This window comes from Mustela nivalis, assembly GCF_964662115.1.
Source record: "Mustela nivalis genome assembly, chromosome: 13".
Lineage (NCBI taxonomy): Eukaryota > Metazoa > Chordata > Mammalia > Carnivora > Mustelidae > Mustela > Mustela nivalis.
Window position 1 is genome coordinate 91,751,010 of NC_139032.1, and position 27,271 is coordinate 91,778,280.

At 64.3% G+C, this 27,271-nt stretch overlaps 1 protein-coding gene and 1 long non-coding RNA gene across 2 annotated transcripts in view; one reads left to right on the forward strand and one right to left on the reverse strand.

Moving 5' to 3' along the window:
* LOC309846771 (uncharacterized protein) overlaps positions 1 to 27,271 on the forward strand; it is a 399,750-nt gene that overhangs the window by 305,893 nt on the left and 66,586 nt on the right. The window lies entirely within an intron of this gene.
* Positions 17,946 to 25,726, reverse strand: LOC309846869. The gene is made up of 3 exons (XR_014302172.1): positions 25,640 to 25,726; positions 19,980 to 20,112; positions 17,946 to 18,677 (listed from the first exon to the last, which is right to left on the reverse strand). It is a non-coding gene; the product is annotated as an uncharacterized lncRNA (long non-coding RNA).

Genomic DNA, 27,271 nt, shown 5'->3' on the forward strand with positions numbered 1-27,271 from the left:
TTGCTGCTAGTTATTGTAGTCATTGGGTTCTTTGCTCCGGTTGTTATTGTTAGTGATTCTTCTGAACTAATTCTGTAAAGTCTGTATTTGTTGCCACGATGGCCCCAAAGCCTCTGTTTTATTAGTTTATGGTCAGCTTCTGGTTAAACAGAGATTTATTTAAAGGCTCCAGGTCAAAAAGATACCCTCTAGTCTCTGCCAAGAGGCTCTGTGTATGTCTGCAGTGACCTTCAACTTTCAGCCAGGTGGTCTCCAACTCTGCCTTAGACTTCACTTCCTACTCCTGTCAAGCCTAGAGGTCAGCAGGAGGGGAGAGCTAAGGACCTTCTCAGTCTTTCCTGACGATATGCTCTTGGATGTTCTCCTGCCCTAGGGATAATTCTGACCTCTCCAAAGCCCTTAAGGACATCCCAGTCCCCAGCTTCTCCTCCCAAACATTGGTTGGTCTCCGTTTGCCTCCACTGTTATCTATCAACACTAGCAGCAGTCAGTAAAGAGTTTTCACAAATGCTCCTGGGTGTGCCTCTTTAGCACTAGGCCAATTCTGAGTTAGGTGGGCTATCTCTTGAGCTGGTCTTCCAGAGAGTGAAAGACAAGTCCAAAGAGATGACTGGTTCTGATTTGTTGTGAGTGAGCTCTGTCCTGCCTTCAGCATTGGGAATGTGGGCTCTTACTTTCACAGCTACTGCTGAGCTGAAGAGCAGGGGATGGGACTGGCTAAGTTAAAATGTCAGAAAGTCCACCGTTCTCACCAAGAATCAGCCACGATTCTTAATAAGTGCTCCCTGGGTGGCTGCAAGCCTTGGGTTAATTTCCAGTGGGTTACAGTAGCAGAGAAAGGGAAGCAGATACTAACAGATTTTGCCCATTTTTCTCATTGTCTTATAGAAGGGCAGAATTTCGAGTCCACCATTGTCACTAATGTCACCCCACACTTAGCTTTAAATCGCAGAATAATCACACTCAGACTGTCCTTGTCTCCCCTGCCCCTGGGAACACCCAGCCACAGCCGCCCAAGGCTATCCATGGGCTTTATAATGACCACTTCTCCCCACAAACATCAGACACTTGAGATATCCCAGTCCCTTCTACATCCCAGCCCACCCCTGGGTAAAGTTTGAACACTCACGCTGTGCTCACACCCCAGGCTCTGTCACTATTTCAACTACAACCAGCTGCTCAGCTCCAGATCCTGACCTAGAATCTGCTTCCTGAGGCCACTTCCTGGGCCAACCGCCTTCAGCGAGATTCTCTAGGAACCAGATTCTGAAATGGAAATTTGCAAGCAGGAGGCTCACTGGGAGGCAGGACCCGTAAGGGAGTGAGGAAGGCAGGACTAGCCAGAGGGAGGCCCGCCGCAGGGTCCTATGCTGATTGCAGGGGAGGCTTTGCGGGTGGGTTAGCCCTTTGCCATTTCCCCAGGTAAGGCGAGGGGACTGAGACTGTGCCCCACACCCGCCAGTCCGAGATGCAGGTTGTGTTTGGATGAGGCGGCACTCCTAGCAGCTTGGAGGATGGGGACCTCATCCCTGAAGTGGGGATTTGGGCAGTGTCACGGCAACCATCCCTGTGGTCAGCCCCTGCCTGCCAGACGGCTCCTTCTTCCTCGGAGACACCCTCGGCCCCCAGAGGTGCTCACCTCCAGGTGCCTCACCGGCTCAGCTGGCCTCTTTGGCGCGTTTCGGACAGTTCCCCATCCCGACTTCTCTCGGTCGAGCCTCCTGACGTGGGCTCTGGTATCCTCGCGGAGCCCCGGCTGATCGCTGGGTGACTGCTAATTCCCCCTCCGCTCGGATATTCTCACCCGGGCCGCCCAGGGAGTTTATGGCAGGATGGAGAGGGAAAGCCAGTCCTCCCACTTCCCAGCCTGTGTGCTCTCTCCTCTGGTCCCAGTTGGACCCACACCTGCTCGGCCCCTAAGTGGGGTCCCTAACCTTGACCTCCATGGGCCACTGGGACATCTGATGGCCTGGGAAACACAGAACTTGAAAGCACTTGGGACGGTTAAGAGCAGCGCACAGCCCGAGACAGCCGACTCCGCGGACACGGCTCTCGCCTCCGGGACGGGCGTGCGGGACCCCCACCCTCCTGCCCTCGCGCCCCAGAGCCCCTGCTCCAGCAGCTAGCCTGGAGGGACCAAGGTGCTCTGCTTGGGTTCCATCCTTCCCCAAGGAACAGAAATTCTCCCGCTGGGCTTCTGAAACCTCCTACAGGGGGAGACGGGGAGAGGGCATGTCAGAGAGTGAGGGGGCCCCGGGGGCTTCTCCCTCCTGTCCTCAAAGGACTAGCTTTGCTGATGATAAAGGGAATCCATGCGCACGGTGAAAACAGAAATAATACATTTGAGCAAGACATGATGTGTGAATTACCAAGAACAAGGACCCCACGAACGCCCTGCCCTGGAGAGCACCCAGGCAGCGCCGGCCCACAGCCCTGGTGTCTTCGCCTCGCCTGCACCAATGCTGTTTCTGCAGCCGCCCTTGCTCGCCAACAGGGGCCTGGGGCGCTGGCTGGAGGCCGGCCCTTCTAGTGCAGAGATCTGGCTGGGACTCCCAGCCCTGCCACCGGCACCGTGACTCTGCAACCCGGGGGACGGAGGCAGCATCACCTGCTCCACTGGGGCGCGAACACGCGACGTGAGAGGCAGGTGGAAAGCTAAGTGGTGAGCCAGGCGCTTGCCAGCGTCTCTGCTGACATGCCAGCTCCTGTCCCTCTGCCTCCAGAAGGGAGCCCAGGACAGCAGAGTGCGAAGGGACAGTCCCTGCAGCGCCACCACCGTGGCGTCCCGGTTCCCCTCTAGCGGGCCGTCTTGGAATGGTGCACTTGGGAAATGCCGGCCAGTCCCGCCTTGCACGCAGCAGGTGCCTAAGGAGGCACCCTGGAACGAAGCGAGGACAGAAATCAAACCCACGGAGCGGCCTCAGTAGGAGCCGAGCTTCCTCTTGACTGAAAGCCCCTCCGGTCTGGGGTCTAAGCAGCTCACCGCTGCCTCGGGCCTGGCTCTTTGGTACAAGTCGTGCCCCACCAGAACCCCCCACTGCCAGTCTCTGCCCCCCAGAGGCATGTGCCCCCAGGCAGGGAGGCCTCTCTCTCTGTCACAGACACACACACACACACACACACACACTTGGAACCACCACATAGACGTCAAAACTGCACCCCCCAGAAAGTTCCACAGGACCAACACAGAAGGGCTGCGGCTGTCCCTGACTCCTTCAGTGACCTTGGGCATTTCAGAGAGAACTTTGTCTGCATTCTGGTTCTTTCTCGGGGTGGACTTGGGGTTCCTGCCTCCCTCAGAGCCCGGAAGGAGTGGATTGAGTCTGGTTCCCTTGGAGGCCCAAGAAGGAGACGTCGGGGTGCTGTGGAGCCCCAAGAGGAAGTCACGGATACGGCCTTGAGGCCAGCAGGCAGCTGAAAGTGGGGTGAGGGTCCCCTGGGTGGGAAGGGCTGTGAGAAGCGTGAGGTCCAGGGGTGGGGGCCACTGGAGAAGGCGACGGCCACTGTATACCAGGCTCTACCTCCCGCCTCCCCGGGGGGCTCTCCTTGGTTTCAGGGGAGGAACAGGGACAGGGCTGAGCAGGCCCCCTGGCCCCCTCCCACAGCTCTGACTGCGGGATTCGCCCATAGCATTCAGTCCCCGCACGCTTGGGGTGGTTTCGGCTGTCCTAGATATGGCATCCACCCAATCCACAACCAGCCGGGGAGCCCACTCTGAGCCCCAGCACGGCCCCCACTCTGCCAGGTAAACTGAGGCTCAGGGAGGAAGTGCCCTGTGTCCGGTGGGGAGGCAGGATCTGGACCCAAGCCCAGCCCGGCAGCGCTGAGCAGGGCACCCCTCCACTCCGGGTCTGAGCAGAAATCAGGGCGTGCTGGAGATGGACAGACATTGTCTTGTCGGGCTCCAGGGAGCTGGGCCGCCGAGCCCGCGGCAGGTCCGGGGCAGGGGTGCGGAGGACTGGGCGGAGGGGCAGAGACGGGGTCCAGGAAAGGCTCTTTTCCAAAGGTGGTATGGGCAGAAGCTGCCGCTCCTCCGCTTATCCAGGCTGCGAGGGACCCAGCACTGGGGTCTTCCTGGACTCTGCCCTTTACTTCCATGGGGCTTGGGCGGGGGCAGGCCAGCCTCATCCAGGGCAGGCCAGGGCCAAAGTAGGGGACCCTGAAGTTGCCAAGGTCCCGGGGCAAGCCAGTGGCCCCTGGGGATGGGTCAGGGCAGCGCTGGCTGCGCTCCTGCAGTCACTGAGTACTCCAGCCCCTCCGCCAGGGCTCCCGCCCCATCTCACACCCCAGGGATCAGGGACCAGAGGCAGAAGGTCCGCATCACGGGGCCGCTGTGAGGAAACTGAGGCACAGGGAGGCAGTCGCTAGCCCCGGCCTCACAGGCCCCTCTGACTCAGGCCAGTGGGTTTACCCTGAAGCTGCGCTGCCCCGGGTGGGGGCAGGGCTAGGGGAAGGGGGCAGCCTCGGGGGGCAGCCAGACGGTTGGGTCCTGGTCCCAGCAGACCGACAGCTTTGGCTCCCTCAGCCCCTCGTGCAGACGTCCTGCCCTCAGCACCAACCCTGAAGGCCGTGTGATCCGGGCCCCCAGAGCTGAGCAGGACAGCCCCCTGCTCCCAGAATAGGCCGGGAGCCAAGTTGGGCACTCCCGGAGGCGGGCCCTGGAGACCCGGGCGCACCGTCAGAGAGGCCGTGTCCAGGTTGTGTCCCCGACACGGGCTGGGTTCGCGCGGGAACACAGCAGACCCCTTGCCTCTGCCCCAGGTCTTCTGTGCCCCGGATCAGGCCCATTGCTGGGAAACCCGGGGCTCGGCCCAGACCTGCAGGCAAAGTGGGGGGAGGGGCGTCCCGGGATGGCCACACCTGCCTCGTGCTCGTGGGAGCGGCCGCCTTCCTCAGCGTGAGGGGCATGGAGCGGCTTGGAAAAGAGAAAATGCACTCGGGGTTTGGAGCGGGGAGGCACCGGCAGGGATGGAGGCCTCGGGCAGGCAACAGGCCTGGAGGTGTGTTGGGGAAGGGTTGGGCAGAACCGTGGTGAGGAGCAGGAGGAGGAAGAAGCCCTGTCTGGGGTCTGGGCCTCATGTCCTCAGTGTCACCGTGGGCCGAAGGAAGCTAAGGACAGGCCACCCCAGGGCTGGTTCACCCGTTGTGCACACAACGCTGGGAAATGAAGCTTCCCTCCAGCCGTGGGGAGGGGGGTGTCAGGCCGACGGCGGGACAGGCGGCGGTGGCCAGGGGATTCAGGGAAGCCATCTGGGTGGGCCGTGCCCTGTCTCCCCAGAGTGGCCCAAGGGTAAGGCACCCAGGGCCCCAGGGAGGCAGGAGTTGTCTGAAGCCTCTGCACACCTAGCTGGGCAGACTCAGGGGCCCCCAAGGACCATCGGCCTCAAACGTGCCCTGTCCCCCAACTCTCCCCTCAGCCTGGAGCCCCACCGTGGGTCTCCCTCCTTGGGCTCCTCCTGTCGGAATGCAAACTCTTGCACCTTGAGCTGCCAGCAAGTGGCACCTCTTAGAGCAGGAGCCCCAGCAGGAGTACGGCTGCCTCCTCTTCAGACCGCCCGCCCTTCCGGGCCTGGATTACGGATGCTCCAGATAACATCACAGAAGTCTTCTCTCCTGAACAGGAACAGCCTCTCTTTGGTCACGTGTCCCTTTTTGCCCTGGCTGCCAGGAAGCTCAGCACCATAGTCAGGACAGGCTCTGCTTGCTCCCCCACCCAGCCATACTCTCTGGGGCTGGCTTTGCTCTTCTATCTGCCTGTCTTCTTCGAGATGCCCGCAACCCGGCAGACCTCCTCAGACCCCGCAGGGGAGAGGCGTGTTCGGAGGCATTTGCTAGAAGCCCCGAGCAAGGCAACGAGACTAATGTCCAAAAGGGGCTTGAGCTCACGAGGCAGCCGACCTGGGTCCAGGGCCAGGAGGGAGAAGGGGTGAGGGGGAAGGTTCTGCGGGGTTGCTCAGGCGCCTTGCTGGATATCAAGGGGCCGTCGCCGTGGAGGCTAGAACGTGGTGGGGCTGGCACGGGACACTGGACAGGGGAAGGGGCTCTGGGAAGAGGCCACGTGGGAAAACCCAGACCAGGGTCCTTCTCCAAGTCAGCAGCATCTGGGGGGTGGGGGGGACTGACCCCCGGCACCTCCCCTCTCTGCAGTCCTCTGTGGGGTGCTCCCGGTTGTCCCTTTAAGGCGCTGGGGGCTGCTGCCGGCACAGCGCACCCTCGGCCAGCGCAGAGACGGGCACGCTCCTGATCCTTCTGGAAGGCTGGCTTGCAGAGGAGACAAAATGTTCTTGCTCAGCTCAGTAAACAAGCCTGAAGTGCTTTGAAAGCGGCTGCGGCTGCCGATACAAAGGACTGAAATGAAGGCTCGCATTGCAAAAGGGAGCCCAGCTGCAGGGAGGAGCGGGCGCGGGAGAGCATCCCGCTCGCCACCCCAGCTCCCGGTGGGTCACCTCGAGGGTCACCGTGTGCGTGCCTGGGCTCCCAGCCGTGGCCTGAGCGTGCAGATGCGGTTCTGTATGCGAGCTGGTGAGGACGCGTGGGGACCCGCATCCCCAGGCTGGGAGCCCGGGAGCCCGTCCTCCTCCACGGGGTGCCCCGTGTCTGCACGTGACGCGGGGGCGGGTGTGTTTGCACACGGACTGCACCCACGTGGGGACAACGCGGCTCGCCGGCTCCCCCCAACACTTCCCGGGGACCCAGCTGGAGGAGACCCAGGCTGGCACCACCCTCGGAAGGGAGCAGCGAGCCTCACTCCCCAAGGAGCTCATTAAAGGCCTGGGAGCAGGAAGACCTGGCGTCGGCAGGACGAGGCGAGTCGGGTGAGAAGACATGCTTGGGGCCCGGCCAGGAGGGTTTCACACAGTAACCACGGCGCAGAGGGCAAAGGCGTTCCTTCGCTCACCCCCGACCCAGCACAAGGGGCGAGGCAGACGCCGAAGCCTGGCCTTCCTGGCAAAGACCAGCCTCTAGTACCAGGTCAGCTACGCCCAGCTCAGCTGACCCAGGGCAAGTGGTCAAGGACTCAGGCTCACTTGCCTCCTCTGTAAAATGGGCAGAATCCCACCTGCCTCCCAGGGCCGTCGTGAGGTTTAGAGGAGAGGCGCTTCGGCCGGACAAGGTGCTGGACAAGGTGTCTGCGACACGGCTCCCAGCACCCACCTCGGTGCACAACCGGATGGCGTGTGCCCAGGTCCCAGCCCTGCTACTAGCTAGGACACAGAGGCAGAGGATGTCACCCCCTCCCCATAATCAGCGCTTCCCCACCGTCGCTCCCCAACACGCAGAAGCCACCAGACCTGGCAGCCTGCCCCACTCAGGGCTGCGCGCCGGAGGGACCACACACTCCCCAGGCCAGCTCACTCTGCTGGTGGCACAGGCACAAGCCAGAGCCCGGGCAGTGGGAGGGGCCGAGCAGTGGGAGGGCCTTGGGACCACAGCAGGACAGCAGCCTGGCCCGGGGGCAGGGGAGGGGGGCGTAGGGCAGCAAAAGCTCCAGGGAAAGATAATGCATGAAGCCTGCAGGAACGGGGCAGGGCGAGGGCGGACACACCAGGAGAACTGGCCAGACCGCCCCAGGCACACAGTAGATGCTCAGTTAATGCGTGATGCGTCTGCCACTGAGCCCTGAGAAGCTGGAGAAAACCGAAACCCAGCGGGATGTCCCTCTAAGGTCACAACGTCCCCAGTTTGCCTCACCCCAGGGCTGTGCCGCTCCAGAGGCGCAGGGGAGCCCACTCTGTCCTCTGTTTTGTTTGCAAGCCAAGGCCCTGAATTCCTGCCCAAACCCCGCAGGGCGGCCCCCGGGAGACAGAGGGGCGTCTTCCTGGCCTGGCTGCAGCAAGAGACATCCCGGCCAGGAGGCCCATTTAGGAAATGGGTGGCGGGGAGCTGCGGGGGCGGGAGGGCCCCTGTTGCCAGCCAATGCCGGGGCTGCCAGGCCGTCCACCCCTTGGGCTCCTGGCGGCTGCTGGGGGGAGCTCCCGGCCGGGCCCAGCCTCCAGGTACCTGCGAGCCAAAACCACTCGGAAACCACAGGCCAAATGAATCCACTTTCTCAAGTGCCCAGGGAGTGAGGGAGACATGCGGTTTTGGTGCCAGCGCCCCAGCCCAGGAAAGCATGAGACGGCACCGCCGTCGGGGGGCAGGGTGCGGGTCACGTGCCCGGAGCTGCCTCCACCTCCGGGGGCCTCAGCCCACCCCCCCCACTGACTGTGGGCACCGGGACGTGTGTTCAGGACACCCTCTTGTCTGCTCAGTGTTGGTCCTGGCCCCGAGAAGTCTGCCAGTGCCTGCCGTGCCCTCCCCAATCCCAGGAGAGTGACGAGGGCACCCGGCATGTCCCAGGCCCGGAGGAGCAGCGTGAGGACGGGGTGACGTGGCCAAGCCATGGAGACAGTCTCACGGGGACCACCTCTCAGCCGCGGCAGCGTTCCTCCCACAGTCTGGGCCTCCCTCCTAGGGGCCGGGCTGGGTCTCCCCTCCCTGGGCCCCGGTGTCCTCAGGGCACCTGCTGTCCCTGCACCCCGGGCAGTGCACCCCGGGAAGGGCACCCAGGGAAGGGGAGCAGCCTCGGGGCCCGGCCAGGCACACACTGCCTCACGCCGCCGTCAGCTAGGAACGGGGTGCCAGGACCACATCAGTGAAGCTTTGGGTGTCCGCCTGACATGTCCAGGGGCACCCGGCAGGTGGAGGGGCAGGCCTGGGGCCCAGGGTCTGCCTCTGTCCCCAAGGGCCGAATGGCTAAGTCACAAACGCTTGGCCACTAAACCCCACCTTGGGAAGGGAGGAAGAGAGGAAGGGGAGAAACAGCCCCCCCACACCCAGCACCAAGAAGCAAGGAGGGGGCGGGGGGCTAGGAACCAAGTCAGGGTGTCACGGGAGAGCGCAGAGCTCCAGTCTGTCCTGGGGCGGGCAGGATGGGGGCGGCTGCCGCCCACAGAAGGTGGTGACTGGGCAGGAGGCAGGGCCTCCCCTCCCCGTCTGTGTGCAGGAGGAGGTCCTGCGGGGAGGGTGCAGGGGGAGGGTGGCGCAGGCTGGAAAGATGGGGAGGCAGGAGGATTTGGGGTGGGGGGTGCGGGCTACAGCGGCCCCAGCCCAGCACCACTGGCTGGGTGACCCTGAGCCCCTCTGCCCGACCCTGGGCTTCCGTCCCCATCGCGAAAGAAGGCGAGAGCCTGCTGGACTAGGGTCCTTCTCACGGGGTCATGGCAGGGGAAGCTCGGCAGGAGGGGCCCCCCAGCGCGTCAGTCCGTCGGGGAGTGGGGGAGAGGGCCCAGGCCCGGTGCCAATTTCTGGCGTCCGTGCGACCCCAGCAAACACCAGTCCTGCCTCAGAAGACCCCCAGGTGGCCTCGCCTGCCGTCCCTGCCCTGCTGCCCAGACCGCCGTGGTCCTCGGTAGCACGGGGGCTGGGGCCGAGGGGTCTCCGTGGGACCGGCACCGGAACACAGGCCTCCGGCACACCTTGCCAACCCCGACAAAGTCCTGGCCTCACAGGGAACAGGGCTGGCCGCAGCTGGACCCGGGGGGCCGGTGGGGCCTCCAAGGCTGAGCCTGTGAAAACTCACGGGGCACTCGGATCCCTGAGCGAACTCTGTAAGCGAAGCCCCTGGGAGCTGCCGCGGAGAGAGACGGAAGTGAGCCGAGCGGGGCGGGGAGCGGGGCGGGGAGCGGGGCGGCCCTCCGGGGACTCGGGGGCATCTGTGCCTCGGAGCGGCCTGCGGAGACGGGAAATCCGGCCGGAAAGGAAAGTGGAAAGAAAGCCGACAGTCGGAGGGGGCAGAAGGCTTCCCCAGCCCTCTCCTGCCACAGGCCTGCAGGGAGGGACGAGAGGAGGGGCCGTGGCCTCTGGGACAGGAGGGGCCGTGGGCGGCCGTGGGCACCCGTGGGCAGCCGGGCCATGCGGTTTAGAGCTTCTACCTCCGTCTCTGCTGCGATGGAGATGCCGGTTCACCTGCCCCCGAGTTCCCGGGACCTCTGTACCCCCCGAGCCCTTTTCCCAGGGAGGCTGCCAACACATCACAGACCTGGTATCCCAGGAGCAGCTTCTAGAAGCTCAGGAGCACGCGGTGTCTTCCCACTCCCCCCAGCGGAGCACAGAGCTTCACCCTCAGGGAGGCAGGAGTCTTGGGGCCTGGGGGGGCCCCATGTGACAGAGCCACCAAGTCCGCCTGCCCCCGCCACTCGAGGCTGACGAGCTCTTCAACACTGGGCCTCCGTGGGGTCATTGGACGCTCGCGAGCCTAGAGCCTCCGCAGCCCCCGCCTGCCGTCCAGTGCACCCCGGCTGGCAGCCTCAACTTCCCAAAACACGGGTGCTAGCCCACCCCACGCTTGCTAAACGACCCTCCTCAGCCGCCCGTCACGCCCTCATGGACGGTCTCACCGCTGGCGAGCTTCACCTCCCCCTCCCAGCGCGGCTCCCCTGCCCGACGTCACACCTCCTCCTCCTGGGCCCTCTTCCCGGGGACCCCAACGATGGGCAGCTCCAGGACTCACCTCCGGGTCTGCCCCACTCCCCTGGCCATAGAGGTCCTGCACCCCGTCCCCCCCCCCCATGCCCTGTGCACAAGCTGGCAGAAGAGCTAACTCATACTAGAGTGGAAAGGGCTGAAAACTGGATTGCTGAGCAAGTTTCCTCTGGGAATACATCACTAGTAACAAGTCACCCCTCAGCCAAAGGCATTCAGTCTCCGAGCAGAGAAGGACCCGGGCCCCAAGCTGGGCACTGTCTAGTCCGCCTCGACCGCCGCAGCTCCGCGGGCCCCTCCTTCTTCAAGGCCCACAGTGGGACAGTGACTTGACTGGCCTCTACTCCAGCTGGTGGCCAGGCTGGGTCAGGATCCCAGGGGTGCGGCCTGCACCCGACCCAGCTGAGAGCAGGAGGCTGAGAGCCTCTGACCCCCCGAGGGTCCCCCGGTCGTGGGACTCCAGGAATCAGAGCAGGGTCCCACGGGTCCAGGGCCGCCGTCACCAGCCAGGCAGGGAGGCCACAGGCCTCCAGATTCCAGGCTAATTGGCGTCTGGTCGAGCTCACTCCCCCACAGCAGGCCTGGTTTCCCACTCTGTGCTTTGACACCACCCCCGGAACACCCCCCCAAAATCCAAACTGACCCAGCTCTGCCCTGCCCGGGCCACCCCAGGAAGCCTGACCCCGGCCCTCTCCGAGCCTAGAGGCACCACGGTGGCGGGGGCTGTAGAATGTCTGCCTGACCGGGGGCCCGAGCATCGCAGGGAACAGAGCCCGAGACAGACACAGGCTGCGGAAGGCCAGGAGATTAGAGCCGGCCGCATAAACAGTGAGAGGGACCGCGTCCGCGCTCATCTGGACGCCGGGATGAGGAAACCGAGCTCTGGGCAGAGAACAGCCCCGCAGGAATTGCTCAACGTGTCTGTTGCAACGGGCTTGGATTCCAGGGCCAGACCTCCCAGCCCCCCTGCCTCCCGGCTGAGCGCCTAAGGTTTGGGGACAACAGTTGCCAAACAGGGTGGAAAGAGCCCCCACCCCTGTCATCTGTGGACCGGACATGTCAGGGCAGGAATGGGACCTTGAGGGCAAGGGTGACTCAGAGGTGACACTCCCCTCCTGGCACAGTCCTCGGATGCTCCCTGGGAAGCGGGGAAGAGGCCCGGCATTGCCCCCACGGGTCCTGCCCTATCGGGGCTCCCCGACCTTGTCCACAGAGTGCCAGCCCTGAGGAGCGGACGGCTCACCAGCAGGAGGGCCCTTCCCCCTTGAGGGCCTCAGGAGGTCCCTTGAGCTCGGAGGGGTCCACCCAGGTGGCTGGTCCTTCCTGTCACACACAGGCTGCTGCGGACCTGCCAAGGCTTTCTTCTCCCGGGACAAAGGCAAGGCCGGCCCACCAGGCCCCGAACCTCCCCTTCGTTCTGCAGACACGGATGGCCCGTGGGGACGGGTGAGACGCTTCCTCCCTCCTGCCCCGCCCCAGGCCGCCACCCCCTGCACAGGTGAGGCCAGGACCACACCCGGAGCTGGAGCCATGGGGTATCCTTGTTGCTGAGCGGACAGCGAGCCCTGCAGCGGCACACGTCCCCCGGTGGGGCCTCAGGGGAGGGTCAACCTCCTGCAGCCTGTGCCTCCGCGGGCCTCTGTCCCCCTTCCAAAGTGAGGGTCCTGGATGGAATGAGGAGCCCTGTTTACAGAGCTGGGGCTGCCTCCCCGTGCTCTTCAGGGTAAGGGTCCCCTCCGTTCTGCATTCATTTCCCTGGTGAGACGCAGACCATCCTGGGGCTCAGCCTCCCACCCCAGGGACACAGTGGGCCTGGCACCCCAGCTCAAGCACATGGCCCACCAGTCCGGTGTCCCAAATACCCTTCCAGGGGTTCAGTCTCGTCTGCACCGCAGGAGGGTGCCGTGCCTACCTCTAGGGCCAGCTAGGAAGACACGTGCTGGGACATGTGCCAGGCCGCCTGGTCCGCAGCCCGCCTCCCTGCCGGGGGTCTACAGGGCGCTGTGCCCACCCTGGGGCACTGTCCCAGGCTCCCGCCCGCCCGCTGGATGGGCGCCTCTGTGACACGCCAGCCTCTGCCCACCTCCCGTCCGCACCCCGCCGACTCCACCCCCTTCGCCATCGCGGAACCGCAGGCAGCAAGCAGAACCTTCAGGAAGGCTCAGGTGACCCGCCGTGGCCGAGAGCCCCAGGGTCCGCGATGGCCGTGCTCAGGGCGTGTCCAGGCCCGTCCCGCAGGCCCGTCCACCGCAGGCCCGTCCACCGCGGAACCCCTGTCATCTGCCCAAAGCAGCACGGCTAGTTAAAAGTTTTATTGATTGAACACAATTGAGTGTAAGTAGTAAAAGTTCTCCCGATGTAACCCACTTTTTCGTAATGGGTAATCTCAGACACTCGAGTTTGTGTGTTAAAGGAGCTTTAGGACAATTTAATAGCTCATAAAATTTTATAGTCCCAGTTGAAATCAGAGTGATAACTCTGGCCTGCACAGCCATCGGTTGCTAAACGTCCCTCATCTATTTTTCCCCTCTGTTTATTGGAAAGTTAACATCTGCTCTGCTACGGGGAAGGGGTAGAAGACCGGGAAACAATGATCCAGTTTTCTAGAAGAAAGGTAAGACATTCCGGCTCTCCTGGCAACATGCTGTTCTCCAAACCCACGGTTTTCCTGTAGGTTGGAGAAGGTCTCATAACCGGCTGACCCACAGGTGGCCAACAGCACAAGCCCTGGGGCCCCTGCGGGGACCGCTGATCTGGGTGGACCCAGGCCACCACCGCGGCCTGGGGTCGGCGGGAACCTAGAGGTGCCCACAAGGCACAGCCTGGTCCTTTACAAAGCGCCCGCGGTGTGCACGGGCCGGGACGGAGGGGGCGCGCGAAGCACACGGACAGGCACCAGCGCCAGCCCAGCACGGTGGGGGTCGCCCGCCGGCCACAGAGAGGAGCGATGTCACCGTGCAGTCCCCGCGTGGGGAGCCTCGGACCCGTCGCGGGACAAGAAAGGAGGCGGACATGGTGTCGGATTCCTTTTATAGGAAATGTCTGGAATTGGCAAATCTTCAGAGGCAGGAAGCTCACTGGGGGTCGCTGGGGCTGGGGGAGCTGGAGGGGGCTCCCTGGGGGGCAGGGCACACGTTTGGGGACTAGATCCGAGGAAGCGGGGGACGCCGGCCTCGCGAACGCGCTCCATGCTTTCAGATGGTCCCTCTCACGGTGTGTGAGTTTCATCTCCATGAAACGAAAGTCTGTTTGAAAGAAGGAGATTCAGCCGGGCAACACGGCACGCGGGCCAGACCCGGACACTGGGCCTCCCTTTCCCCTCTGGCCTGGCCGAGGTCGGACCTGGTCGGAGGGTCCAGGACGGGCAGGTGGGAGCGAGGGCGGAGGCCGGCTGCTCCGGGAAGTGCGATCGCCGAGGCTGGGCCCCGGCCCCGGCACCGTGAGAAGGGAGCTCACTTGTGAGAGCAGCAACTCGGACACCCTGGCCGGCACGGAGGACGCTCTCGGCACACCGAGGGGGCCCGGGCTGAGAGGACTTGCTCAGCTGGGAGAACCACAGGGGCCACCTCCAGCCGCCACGGAGGAGGCCCCGCCGACCGTGGCCATCTGCGAGAATGGTCTGTGGGAGAGGACCCACTGCTCCCTGGACAGCCTCCTGGGCTTTTGCCCACCAGGAAAAGGGACAAAATGAGGCCACAGGACGCTTGTCTCCTGCCACATGGGGGCCCGCGTGCTCGGTGAGGCAAGGCTGTCGCACAGACCCAGACGCCAAAGACCCGAGCGGCGCTTAGCCGGGCTCGTTGCCGTGGGATGGGCCCCCCCGCCTCGCGGGACTGGGCAGCTCGGGGAGGCCACGCCACCACCCACACCCCGGGTCTGGCCGGACCAGGGCAGCCACCCAGAATTCGAAACCTTGCTCAACCGGCAAGAAACGTGTCCGGCTAAGGAATCAGCTAAGCCTAACCCCGTGAGACGCAGGCAGGTCTCAGGGAAGAGTGGACAGGACCACCCCACGACTCAGAATGATCCACACGAGCAGGAGCGTCCTTTCCGGAGCACGTAGCTTTTCTTGGGGTGGGCTTGTTTGCTCTGTGGGGCTGTTTCCCGTCCCCCCAGGCCGCCCGCGACCCTGAGGAGCGTCCACGTGCACTGAGCCTGCACGGAGCCCTTGCGCGTGGCTGTAACCGTACGGGGCTCTGTCTGCCGCTCTGCCCAGCCCCCCTACCCCCAGCCTCTGCTGCCTCGTCTGTCCAGAGCGGATGCCTGCCACTCCCTGTCCCCCCGTCCCCTCCCCCTCCCCCTCCTCGAGGCCTTCCCGACCCCCCGTCACCGAGGCAGCCCCCGTCGCCTCCCCTCGCAGCCCGTGGCCGTATTCAGGTCATTCTGCTCCACGATCTCATCTGTGGTGCTTTTCTGCCTCGGCCTCCGTGGGGCCTGACATGGTCCCGGCCCGACCTCCGGGACACCGAGCCCCAGAGGCCGGGAAATATTTGTTGAGCGGTGCCTGGGCATTGAAACAGGGAATCTGTGATCAGGACGCCTGAGCTGGAGTGCAAGCCCTGCGGCTGACTTACGTGGCCACCATGGGCCGCTGACGTGGTTTTTCCTGTCCACGGAACAGAGAGCACGTCCCAGAGACCGCAGGCCGGCCTCTCCCTGCCTCCTGGCCCGCCCGTGGATCTTAAGCACAAAAGGCTGTTCTGAGAATCTTGATGGCACCCTAACCCCAAAGAGAGAGGCTACTGTGCACGCTGCCCGGCCGGCTCCCGCGCCCTCAGAGAGGCTCAGATGTGTGTGCACGAGGGCATCATGGGCGCCGAAATAATCGGGTTGCGGGTGGACGGCCAGCAGGAAGGGGAAGACAACCAAACATCCGAGAGAGGAAGCCGTCCTCAAGTGGCCGTATCACCGTTCCTTCCCACGTTCACGCTCTCCAAGTGGCGGGAAGACAGGGGCGGCTCACGGCCACGGCGCCCTGGCCGCGGGGCCACCTGGGCTCAGCCCCAGGCCGCCGCATGGGAGGCCGCCCGCTCCCCGCCCTTCCCAGGCTCGCCCCTCGCCTGGGCTCAGCCGACTTCCATCATGCCGTGGCGTCACACCACTGCTCATCTCCAAGTCTGCTTACACAGATGCAAGATGAAAAATGAGCCAATAACTCAGTAAATCCAAGGCGCTCGGCGCGAAATGCAATAACGGGGGGAAGACAGTGCCAGTCAGACAAATTAAGCAGGCGTCGCCGCCGAGAAGCTGCCCTCTCGGGCCTCAGGTGACGTTGAAAGGGCGCAGAGAGGTCTCAGCCCGCCAGATGGAAAGGGTCACAGCCTGGGCGGGGGCGGGGGCCCAGACTTGTGGGCATGACCCGTGAGGGGCCCCGGGCCGCTGACTCTGCTCCTGGTGCTCTAGTTCCCAGGGCGGCAAGACGGGGCGGCCCGCCGGGGCTGCCCTGGGCCCCGGAGAGCGCACACGGCTGGGAAGTTCTGGAACAGGGTGAGGACCCGAGCGCGTGCCCCCACCCCCGTCTGTGCGGGGACGGCACGATCTCGCTCACCCGGAACGACACTTCCCGAGGGAGGAGGTGATGAAGGCGCCTCAAAGGCAACGCGTGTATCATACAAGTCGCCGGGCCTTCGCGCACTGCCCCCCCCACTCCTGGAAAGGGTTCGGGGCGCAGCTTGACCTCAGCTCCAGATTATTTAACCTCCAGACTCAGAGCTCCACTGGCTCTCAGCCCCAGCTGAACCTCCTAGAGAGGGTTCTAGACGTTCTCGCCCAGGCCCAAAGATGAGTTCACTGTGGGGCCAGCGGGCCAAGGACAGCCAGAACCCATGACCCTTGCGTTCTTCCGGGCACCCAGCAAGCGGGGCCCCTGCCTGCGTGTGCTCCTGAGGGGCCTGGGAGGCTCCAAACCCCCTGAATGGGCCGGCACAGTCCAGAGCCACGGGGCCATTTGCGTGAAGGTCGCTGCCCAGATGGGCCACACGGATGCCCACGCGTGTTCCGGGAAGTCTCGTTGGAACGTGGGAGCCAATGGGCCGCCCCCCGGCCTCCTGCCTCCCACGGGAGTCGATCGAACAACACGGCCAAGGAAGGCCACACCCACACCGGGGCCCGGCAGTGAGGCCAAGAGGGGTCTAGAAGGCTCTGAGCCTCCCAGGAACGCGCCCCAGGGCCACCCGAGCGAACGGACCCCTGCCCAGGAGAGAGCTCCCAGGGCCGAGCGCCCCGGCCGCAGCCTGCCCCACGGAGGAGAGGGGAAGGCCGGAACGCTGGCCCTCTCTGTTTATTGGCCGTGTGAGGGATTTTGTCCATTGTGGACACCTCACATTGACGGTGATGTTCACAACAGGAAAGCATCATTTCTCTGGATCGAGGTGTTTCCTGGAGCCTGACTTTCCTCACCCGGTTCCACCCCACGGCTCCCGCGCGCTGTCGCCTGGGGCCCCCCCGCCCGCTCTCTGGGCCTCTGGACCCCTCGCACTGCGACCTGCCAAGCCCCCCGGCAGGGGAAGGCTTCCTCTGGTCGGGCTCCTGGTGTCCCCCAGAGTACGTCACGGCGGTTGGGAGCTTCCCGTCCGGTGGCACATTTCGGAGACTCGGGAAATGCTCCCGGCGTCGTCAGAGGACCCCGGCCGGAGCAGCAAGCAGCAAGCAGGGCGCCTCCGTGCTGCCGACCCCGCCGACCGCCCCTCCGGAGTCTCCCTCCCAGCGCTCTGGTCCGGGACAGACTGCCCTTCCCAAACCACAGATCGCAGAGCGTCTTCTGCGCGGCCTTCCCGGGACAGCGTCCACCTGCGCACCAGTGTCTGGAGCTTTCCCTTCGGGGAAGGCGAGTCCCAGACACAGCCCACCGCCACGTCGGCAGCCCACGCCCGAGCCCAGCGCCGCCCAGAATCCGGGAACCAGGGAAGACGTCCAGCAGCCCCTACTGGGGACAGGGCAGGGCACTCTGGGACCGACACGCACGCTATTTTGTTATCCATCATTTTCTTTTCATGCGTCCTTATGTTGCCGTGAAAGCACGCTACTGATTTTACTGAAATTCTATGCGAACAAGTTCTACTTCCCATGGTTTTCCTCTCAGACCATCAGTTCTCAGTCCGTTTGGGGTCCAGACTGCCACCACCGTAGCCCCTAGGAACTTGGAGCACGCTGAAGGCCAGGCCAGGATGCTGGCATCCTGGGTCTGGGCAGGGGGGCGGGCAGGGGGGCAGAGGGGTTGCTCCCCTGCACAGCCACCCTAGGGATGGCCACCAACCCCAAGCAGGGCAGGTAGCCCCAACCCTGCTGGCCTCCAGTGCCTCATCTGTACAAGACAACGTTCCTGATGCCCCTGGAGCCAGGCGCACGGACCCTGGGAGGCAGCTGCTCTCACTCCGTCCGCATTGCGGCCGCCGGATCCCCCAAGAGTGTGTCTGTCTGGTGGCCTCAGCCCTCACATGGCCTAGGCGGTGAACGCATACACAGTAGGAGCTCATCTAGTGTGTGCTGTCGTAGTGGGAGCCTTCTTGCAGCCCACAGGGAGGGGGAGGCTCCCATTGCTCAAGGCGACTGGGGGGACTCGCCAATTCCTTTGGGGCACAGTAGCACAGTGACAGGTGGTCAAGGGGGCTTTGTCTAGCAGATGCCCCCCCCCACCACCATGTGAGCAGCCTCGTGCTCTGAGGGCCCTTCCAAAGGCTTGGGATTCCCTGGGAGGGGAGGGCGAGGGAGACCCACGCGGCCTCGCACTCGCTGCTCCCACCCGCAGGCAATTCGGTGGTGAGGGGGGTGGAGAGACACTGGTCCCGCGTGGGGCTCTGGAGCTGGGCCGGGGGCAGGCAGGGGTCGGGCTGGCAGTAAATGAGGGACGGACGCCTCCCAAGCCTCCCTAGAATCCCAGTTACTGTTATGGAGGAGCACACGGGAGGCCCCCACCTCGGGAGACAGCCCCCAACGCTCCACGAGCGCATTAGCTCCCAGCCAGGCGGGAATGGGAAAGCAGCTCCCCCGCACAGCGTCTTTCGGGGGCTGGTTTGTCTGGGTGTCTGGGGAAAGTCCCGGCTGAGGGGGAGGACAGGAAGCGGGGCCAGGGCTGGGGTCCCCCCACAGGGCCAGACCACCCGCCGAGAGCCCGGAGACCCGCAGGGGACAGGAGGCCCCGGTCTTCCCCGTCGTCACTGCTTTCTGAGCGGTGTGTCCGGCCCCGGCCCGGCCCAGGCTACCCGCTGCGTCTGCTGAAAAGGAAAAGAATCCTTTTCTGTATTTCGTCCTGGGACCACGTACCTGCAGTAAAGCCCACCCGTTCTCGCGTCCAGATCTGAGGGTCTTGACACACGCGTGTAGTCACGTAACCCACCGCGGGCCCCGGCACCCCTACCCCAGCCTCGGGCGCACCCGCGACACTTTCTGGGCTGATGGTTTGGCCCTGGCTGTGGACCCAGGCGGCCTGTGGCCTTCGGAGCAGACTTGTCCGTGGAGCTCTGGCCTTCCTGCGGACGAGCCGTACCCCACACAGGCACGGGCCTGGGCAGCCTGTCCACCTCCCTGTGGAAGGACATCTGGGCTGCTTCTGGTTGTCCGCTCAGCCACACTCCAGAAAACCGCTTCCCAGCCTGGAACAGGCTTCACAGCCGCCAGCTCGGGAACAGAGCCTCCTCCACACGGGCGGCTGGGTGCAGACATCCGCGCAACCGTGAGACGTGCCGGGGGGCAATGGGGCTTGGGGACCCCCGTCATCGGACACCCTCCCAGAACACCCCTGCACGGGGCAGGTCGCCACAGACCACTGCCGACCACCTGGAGTCAGGGGCCTTTTCCAACCCTGGGGTCCGGGGGAGTCTGCGGGCACCAGCTCAGCCGCACCCTGTCCCCGGGCCCTCCCCCGGCCCTTCCAGACGTGCCCGGGGTTAAACTGAGCACGGGCGAGGGGGACGCGGTGTTGCTGTTTCCCAGCCCTGCTGGCCATGCGGTGCTGTCCCTTTGTTCTGACGGAGGGCCGCTGGGTGGCCGGGCTCACTGCCCCCTTGCGTCCCCGCCGCCCGCCAGCAAGGAGATCACTCAGGCGCTGATATGATCGCTGCGGGACAGGCGGAAATTGGAGTGTCCCCGGTGCTTGATCGCGCCCGCGCCAGCCGCGGCCGCAGGGACATTAGAGGCCCGCGTAATGGCCCACAGTCAGCTCCCCTGGCAGCCCCACCGTGACCTTGGGCGGCTCGGAGCCCGCTGCTGTTTTAATGAAAAATCAGGAGTTGGGGAATGGCTATGGCTTAGAGGGGGCAGGGAGGGGAGGGCTCCGCGGGGCTGCCCTCGGTCCGTCTGTCCTCGCCGGCCGCTGGCCATCGGCCGCACTGGGCCCTCGTGGGGGATGAGGACCCCAAAGAGACAAAGACAGCCCCACCCTGCAGAATGCTGGGACGAACCTGTGAGCTGGGGAGAGGCTGGGAGGGATGGGGACAGCTGGGGCAGGGGTGAGGAGCTGCCCGCCAGGACACAAGGACACTCCGTCCAGGCTGGGCTGAGGTGCCCGCTCCACTCACCGGCCTCGGTTTCCCCGTCTCACAGAGCTCGGCCCCCTCCAGCGCTGCAGTGAGAACGGGCAGCTTTGGCGAGCATCTGCGCTGTGTCCCCGCTGTCTCCACAGCACCGAACCGTCCTCGGGTGCCACTCACCCTATTTTCAGACCAGGAAACAGAACGGACTGCCCAAGGGCCCACAGCCAAGGGAGGGCGAGCCGCTGGGGTCAGATGTCCCGGGTGTCCAGGGAGCTGCTCCCCTCACCAACCCTCCCCCAGCCATGCCGGTTCCCCCGGGCCGATGGCAGACCAGACAGGTGAGCACGTACCCTGGCTCTCTGCAGCCACCTCCAGACCCAGGGAGAATCCAGAGTCAGGGGAAGAGCTGAAGTGTCTCTCCTGGGGGGCCTCCCAGCCCTCCTGTCCCCCGCCAGGGGCCTGGCAGCAAGGCCCACCAGGCAGCCACCCCCTTAAAACACACGCACGGCGAGCGACCCCAGGCTGACCCTGGAACGGCCGCCGCCAGAGCTGATGGGGTTGGGGGCCAGGGGAGGGTCCGCTGTCAGGGGCCCCTCTGGCTGGGCTGGGGGTGGGCGGAGCCTTCTCGCACCTCCCTTCCGTCCCCAGAGGTGCGGACATCATCCCTGGACAGAGACAGGAAATGAGGCCCCGGACCCGGGTCGGGGAGGGATCTCAGATCAGGTGTCCCCACCAGACCCAGGTGCCGGCGTCCCTGGGCAGGGCCCCCACTATAGCCCAGGGCTCGGCCACGGATAACCAGGCTCCCTGCCTGCAGGAAGTTCACTGGAAACCTTGGCCTCGGCCCTCACTTGCTGCCTCTTCCTTCTCTCTCCTCCTGGGATTCCGGAAGGCAGGTGCCTTATTAGCTTCAGTCACTCAAGCAGGATGAGAACGACTCCTATCCTGGGGGCTCACGACTCCCTCAAAACCCCAGGTCAGCCGCCCGCTCTGAGAGAGGTACATCTGAGTGGCTTCCTTGGGGACATCAGCCCTGCTCTGAGGTCAGAGAGAGAAAAACCCTCCGTGTTGACAGCTAACAGGTGCAAGGCCCTCCCCCGGGGCTGGCCCAGGACCTCATGTCTGTTCACGCTCTAAAGCCCACAGCAGGGGCGCCTGGGGGGCTCAGTCAGTTAAGGGTCTGTGTGTGGCTCAGGTCATGATCCCAGAGTCCTGGGATCGAGTCCCACGTCGGGCTCCTCGATGGGCGGGGCGCCTGCTTCTCCCTCGGCCTCTGCCCGCCGCTCCCCCTGCTTGTGCTCTCTCTCTCTGACAAATAAATAAGTAAAATCTTTAAAAAATAAAAATAAAACTGACAGCAACGCCAGAAGACAGAGGACAGCCTGATTCCCTTTTTCCAATCCGAGCACAGAGGGACAGAAAGACGTTCCCAAGCTCACCAGCTCCCAGCTGGTGGGGCCAGGACGGGAACCCAGACGCTGAGCTCCAGAGCCCGGGCCCTTCACCGTCCCTCAGACGGGGACACTGAATACCGCCCTCCCACCGCCCCGTCCACCGCCCCGTCCTTCTACACACCCCACGTCTTTTCAGAAAGTCACGGAGCTCTGGTTCCATTTTCCTAACGTGACCTCTGGGAGCCTTCCTGGCTTAGCGCCTCTCACGTCCCAATCCCGCCCGGGCTCAGGGCCCTGCCCCCAATACCACGTGGGCTCTCACTGCCGCAGGAAGCCTTGGATGGTCCAACCGCCGCCCCGAGACGGCGCCCCTGGAACCACTGTCTTCGCTTTTCGTCCTTGCTCCTGGCGTGCAATGCAGCAGGCTGCACGGAGTAGGGGTTCAGAAGTGCTGTCTCCCTTCCGAGATCTGGAGTCACGGAGAGACTCTCCCTCATAGTAGAGCCGGAGACCAGGCACCCACGGGTCCTCAGGGGCCCAAGGGGGGCCGGGGAGACGTCCCTCATGAGTGCTCCCGTGGTCCACTGAGCCGACCACTCCGTCTGCATCTCCCCACGTAGCCTGTACGAGCCTCGTGGCCCCACTGAGTCACAAGGTCCCTGCTCACAGGTTAGGAAGTTGAGGCCACATCAGCCAGAGTTTGAACCTGGCCCTTGACACCCCCTGGCGCTAATGCCGTGATCCTGGGACGAGACAGGTGTCCACGGTCACGAGGCCACAGAAACCCCCGCAGTCGGCGCCTCCAATAAACGCAGCCACTGGCGCCCGAGCGGCCAAGCCCAAGGCCAGCCAGCAAGGGCACCAACCACCCTGGCCCTAGCATGGCAGCGGTTCAAAGCCCTGCGGGGTTTTCAATCAGCTCCCACACGGAGCACAGCCATGACGTACAAAGTGGGCCTGGGCCACAGCTGGGCCAAGGCTGGGCCACGGCTGGGCCACGGCTGGGCCACGGGCACCTCCACTCAGCTAACGAGCACAGAGCATCGGTGGCACCCGCTCGCCGCGTGTTTGGTTCGGAGGGAATCGCCCCGCACAAGCCCCACCAGTGCCCGCAGCAACCAGTAGTCTTGGCATCTCCTTCCCACGGTGGCCGGACATAACCTGGCCGTCCGCCCTGGAGGGGAGGGAGACCTGGCAGTCACTGCCGACCCTCCCCGTCCCCGGCCAGGCGGCCTCAGGGTCTAAAGCCAGGGAGGGCAGGAGCGCTGGGCCGGAGGGAGCCCCCCAGCCCCATGGAGGAGGGCAGCAGGGAAGGGCCGTCCTCACAGGAGCCTCCCGCTCCAGGACACCCAGATCAGCAGCCCATCCTCTGGCCCCGGTCGCCGCAGCCCGCGAGGATGCCCTTACCCTCCAGGCGCCTCGGAGGTCACCTCTGACGCAGCCCACCCCCAGCCCACCTAGCGTCGGGCCCCGAGCCCACCCTCTGCCAACAGCCAGCACCAACTGGCAGCACCTCTCTGAGCCTCCGTCTTCTCGTCTGTAAAATGGACACTTGTGCCACAAGGTGCACAAGGTGTGCTTTCTGTGAGGGGAGAGGGGTCACGCGGTAGGTCTGGAGCCCGGCTCTGGCTATGCCCCACGACCAGAAGCCGTGACCGTTAGAGTCCTCCCTGGGGCCGGGCACCCCACGGCCCCAGCCAGAGCTGCCCACGCTCTCTTCCTGAGGCTGAACCGCACTTCCTCGCCTCACACAAAACCTCCCGAACGCCTCCTTCCTTCGCCAAGCCGGCTGCACTCCTCCCGAGCCTTCTAGGCCCACCGAGAGCAGGCTTCCTCCAGCCGCTGCGGGTCCCCAGGGACCCTGTCCTTGCCCCGTCCGCTCACGCGGCTGCCGGCACCCGAGGCCCTGCAGAGCCACGGCACTCGGCCACATGTTTGCCCACGTGGTCAGGCTGGTTTGTGGTGGAAAGGACGTGGGGCCAGAGCCCAGGCCAGAGTCCGACACCTCCTGGGAGCCGGACGACTTGGCTGGGCAGCCGTGAGAGCCCGCGAAGGCCTAGGAGAGGGAGCTGGCTACATGGAGGGCCACGGCGTGGGCGCCAGAGCCCCAGGGCCCCCAGGCAGCCGGGCGCTCCGAGGATCTCTGCCCTGCTTGGAGACCAGCTGGGCCAGCTCTAGTCTTGCCACGCCGTCAGCCACACGGGCTCCGAGGAGAGTTGGCGGGGACTGCTCAAGCTGTGGCGTGTAAAGAAGACAAAAGAAAGTGGAGAGTCAGCGTTTGCGGCGGCGTGCTTTCGCCCCTGGGGAGCGTTTTGGGGCCGGAACGACCGTCACAATGTGCTCCTGGGCCACAAGATAACGCCACGGGGGAGGGCGCCGGGCTTGGGCTCCAGCTCCCCTGCAATGCCCGTTCCAGCTGCTGAAGGCCTGGCAACTGCATGGGCACAGCTGCGGGAAGTCGTGGGGCCCGTGGCACGCACGGTGGCAGGCCACCGCCACGGCAGATGGCCTGAACCCCGGCACCCGTCAGAGACTGAGTCCAAACCAGGGCTGCCCAGGTCTGGCCTCCTCACCGGCCACTGGGGACAAACAAGTCCAGGAGCTGTGCCGGAAGCACCTGGGTACAGAGTTCGTGTGGCTCGCATGCAGGGACGCTTGGAGTCCTTTGTTGTCATCGTGGTGATGGCACGGTCATGGGGCTTTGTTTTGTCTGTTTCAGTGTCTTTGCGCAGTAAAGGAAGACCCCAAATGGCTCTCTCGACCTGGTCTCGTCCGGGAGCTGAGGGACTCCTGCCCTCACGTTCTGAACCCTCCCCGGAGTCTCCCATCACCAAAACACCAGCTCCGATCTTTCTTACGAATTCAACAAGTCCACGGGGAACCTAGTCATGAACAAGGCAGAGAAACCTGCTGCTTTAATGGGATGTCCGTTCTAGGGAGAGAGTTGGACAACTCATAAGTAAATAAGGAATGTAGTTTCCGCTGAGCAGCCCGGATATCACGGAGCAAACGACGAGGGTCAAGGAGGGGAGGTGCAGAGAGGGAGGCAGGGCAGCCCCCCAAGGGTAGGACCCTTGCCCTGACAGCTCATGAAGTGAGGGAGTGAGCCATAAGAACAACTGAGGAGGCACTGCCGGCAGGGAAACAGCAGGTGCAAAGGCCCTGGGGTGCGAATGAACCAGTGGGCACAGAGAGGACAGTGTGTCCAGGAGAGTCCCAGCGGGGCCGGATGGAGAATGGTGGCACCCTCTAAGGGAGAGGCAGACACCGGGAGGATCAGGTCGCTGGTTTAGACATGCGAAGGGCATAGAGGGGACCAAACCCAGGACAAGGACAGGAGGACGCAGAGCAGGGCGCGAGGGCTCCCGGCAGGGAGAATGCCTGGGGGCGCTCCTGAGGGGCAGGTCCGTCTCCGTGGTTGTGAGGAGGAACTTGGAGTGAGAGCGGCTGAGAGATGCGCGGGCCGTGGGACCAGCTGGTGGGAGGCGGCCGGGAGTGAGCCCGCGTGGGAGTCCACGGCCAGGCCCCAAGGGCTTCGAGGCTGGGCTGGCCCCACTCCAGAGACCGGGTGCGGATGCCTACCCCCACCCCAGTCACCTCCAGGCCGGAGCCAGAGGAAGCTGGTTTCAGGGACACGGAGCTGCAGGCTTCCTCCGCTGATGCCCCCGGGCTCTCCCGCGTGCTCAGGGCGCAGCCTCCTCACAGCTCCGGAGGACGCGCTCTGGCCTTGCCCCTGTAAAGCCCCTCCAGGCGGCCCTCCCCTGTCACTGGGGTCCATTCACCTCCGCCCCCTTGACCTTGAGTCCTTGGAGGCCCCAGCCGTGTGGCCAGCTTGGCTGAAAGGGGACGCTGAGTCATGGCCCCAGAACTACATGACGTGACGGCTGGTTGGGGCTGCGGCGACCGGTGAGCCGACCACGCACCTTCCTCCTCTCCCCGCCTTGCCTCTCTGCCGCAGTCGTCCGGCTTTCCCTTGAATGCTCCCTACGACGAGGGGCTCAGCCCCATCAGGACAGCCGTGTCCCTGCTCAGTGTCAGTTCCAGGCTAGAGCCGGGGGCTGGCCTGTCACGGCCGTGAGTGTTGGTGCACGCCCCACAGCTGGGGGCTTGCGTCTCCGAGGCCCGGACACCGTGCGCCTGCCCTTCACCGGCAGGACCGCACCTGCACCGACCAAGCCCCCAGACGGAGGGGCCACGGCATGCACCTGCTCACCGGGCCCCGGCGTCACCCAGCGGAAATAAGGCCTCTGTCACCTGAGAAGGACTCGCACAGGAGTTCCCAGATCTTTCTCGGACCCCCCCCCTTCCTACCCATGATCCAGGAGAAAACCGCGTCCCCTCCGTGAGCACGCCCTCTCCGCGGAGGCGCTATAAATACGGAGAGATGACATCGCTGGCCGCGGGGGCCTGTGAGTGATGTCATCGTGGGGGTTGCCTAGCAACGCCGACAACGTTTGGGAGGCTCTAATTCTCGAGTAGGGTGAAGTCCCGTTCCGCAGCTCCGTTCATCAGCTTCCTGGCAACTCCGCCAAGATGATCTCATTTTATTCATGATTATTTTATGTGAAATGCACTTTTAGCTCTAAGAGAACACAAAGATTTAATTCAGAACCCGCTATTGCTTTATGTTTCCAGGGTGCCGTTAACACGGCCTCCGTGCGGATAACCATGGTAACACGCGGGTAATTAGTCTACACCGCGCGGGGCGTTAGCGCGGAGCCGGGCCAGCTCCCCCATCCGCGCAGACTGCCGCGCGTTATTACTGGAGTAATTACCTGCAGTAACACACAAATTGAACTAAATGGTCAATTGAAGTAAAGTGAATGGCTTTTTATTCTAGTCCCTAAATAATGTGTCTGCTTGGCTGAGCCGTCCGAGGTAAATAAAAGTCTCCGACGGGCCTCGCCCCGCCCGGGGTGTGGGGGGAGCCGCCCGGACAGGTGCGGGGCACCCGGCAGGCTCCCCGCCACCCCCGCCACCCCCGTGCCTCACGGACCAAACCTTGGCCCGTCCAGGACGAGGGACCTTACGTAACGCACGCGGGACGAGGTCGCCGCGGCTGCCACCCTCACTCCTCCCCCCGCCCGGGAAGAGGGCACAGAACTTTCCAGAGAGAGGATGGGGTGAAAAGGCGACAGGCCTTCCTCCCAGGGATGTTGGTCTCGCCCCTCTGGTAGGTGGGGCTTCCTGTGGCAGGATGCGAGGGGGAGGGGGGTCAAAGGTCACCTCTGCCTTATTAACACAGCGTTTCTCGAATTCCATGAACTTAGAAGATCTTCAAACAGGAAGTGGCTCGGGGCTCCTCCAGGATTCGGAGCGGAGCTGCCGGGCCTTCCCGGAGAGCGGGAGGGAGGCCGAGGTGAAGGGGCAGCCCTGGTCCCGCGTCCTGGGGTCCTGGGGGCAGAGGTACACCCACGAGGGCGAGGGGGCCTGGACTTTGGGTGGGAAACACCCGGTCCTTCGTGTTCCTTCGTGGGACGGATGCAGCGTGGCTTCTCCACAGGCCTGGCCCCAGGGGCTGGCCCTCAGCACAACGGCTACTGCCCCACGGGCCACCCATCCAGGCCAGACGCGGAGCCGTGAGGGCACCCGGTGCCACGAAGGCCAAGGACAGGGGAGGGGGCACCAGGGGCTCCCCAGAAGGAGTGAGGTCGACGGGCCGGCTGCCAGGGGGAGGCGGGGAGGAGGGAGGTCCAGCCCGGGAGTGCGGGCAAGGCTGCAAGTCAGAGAAACTGAAAGAAGGCCTCGGACCTCAGTACCGCCTAGACGTGCCCCGGACACACACACCGAGGGAGAGGGAGACGCAGACGGAAGAAAAACATGACTTAAAACCCACAGCCGTGGGCGCCCGGGTGGCTCAGTGGGTTAAAGCCTCTGCCTTCGGCTCGGGTCATGGTCCCAGGGTCCTGGGATCGAGCCCCGCATCAGGCTCTCTGCTCCGCA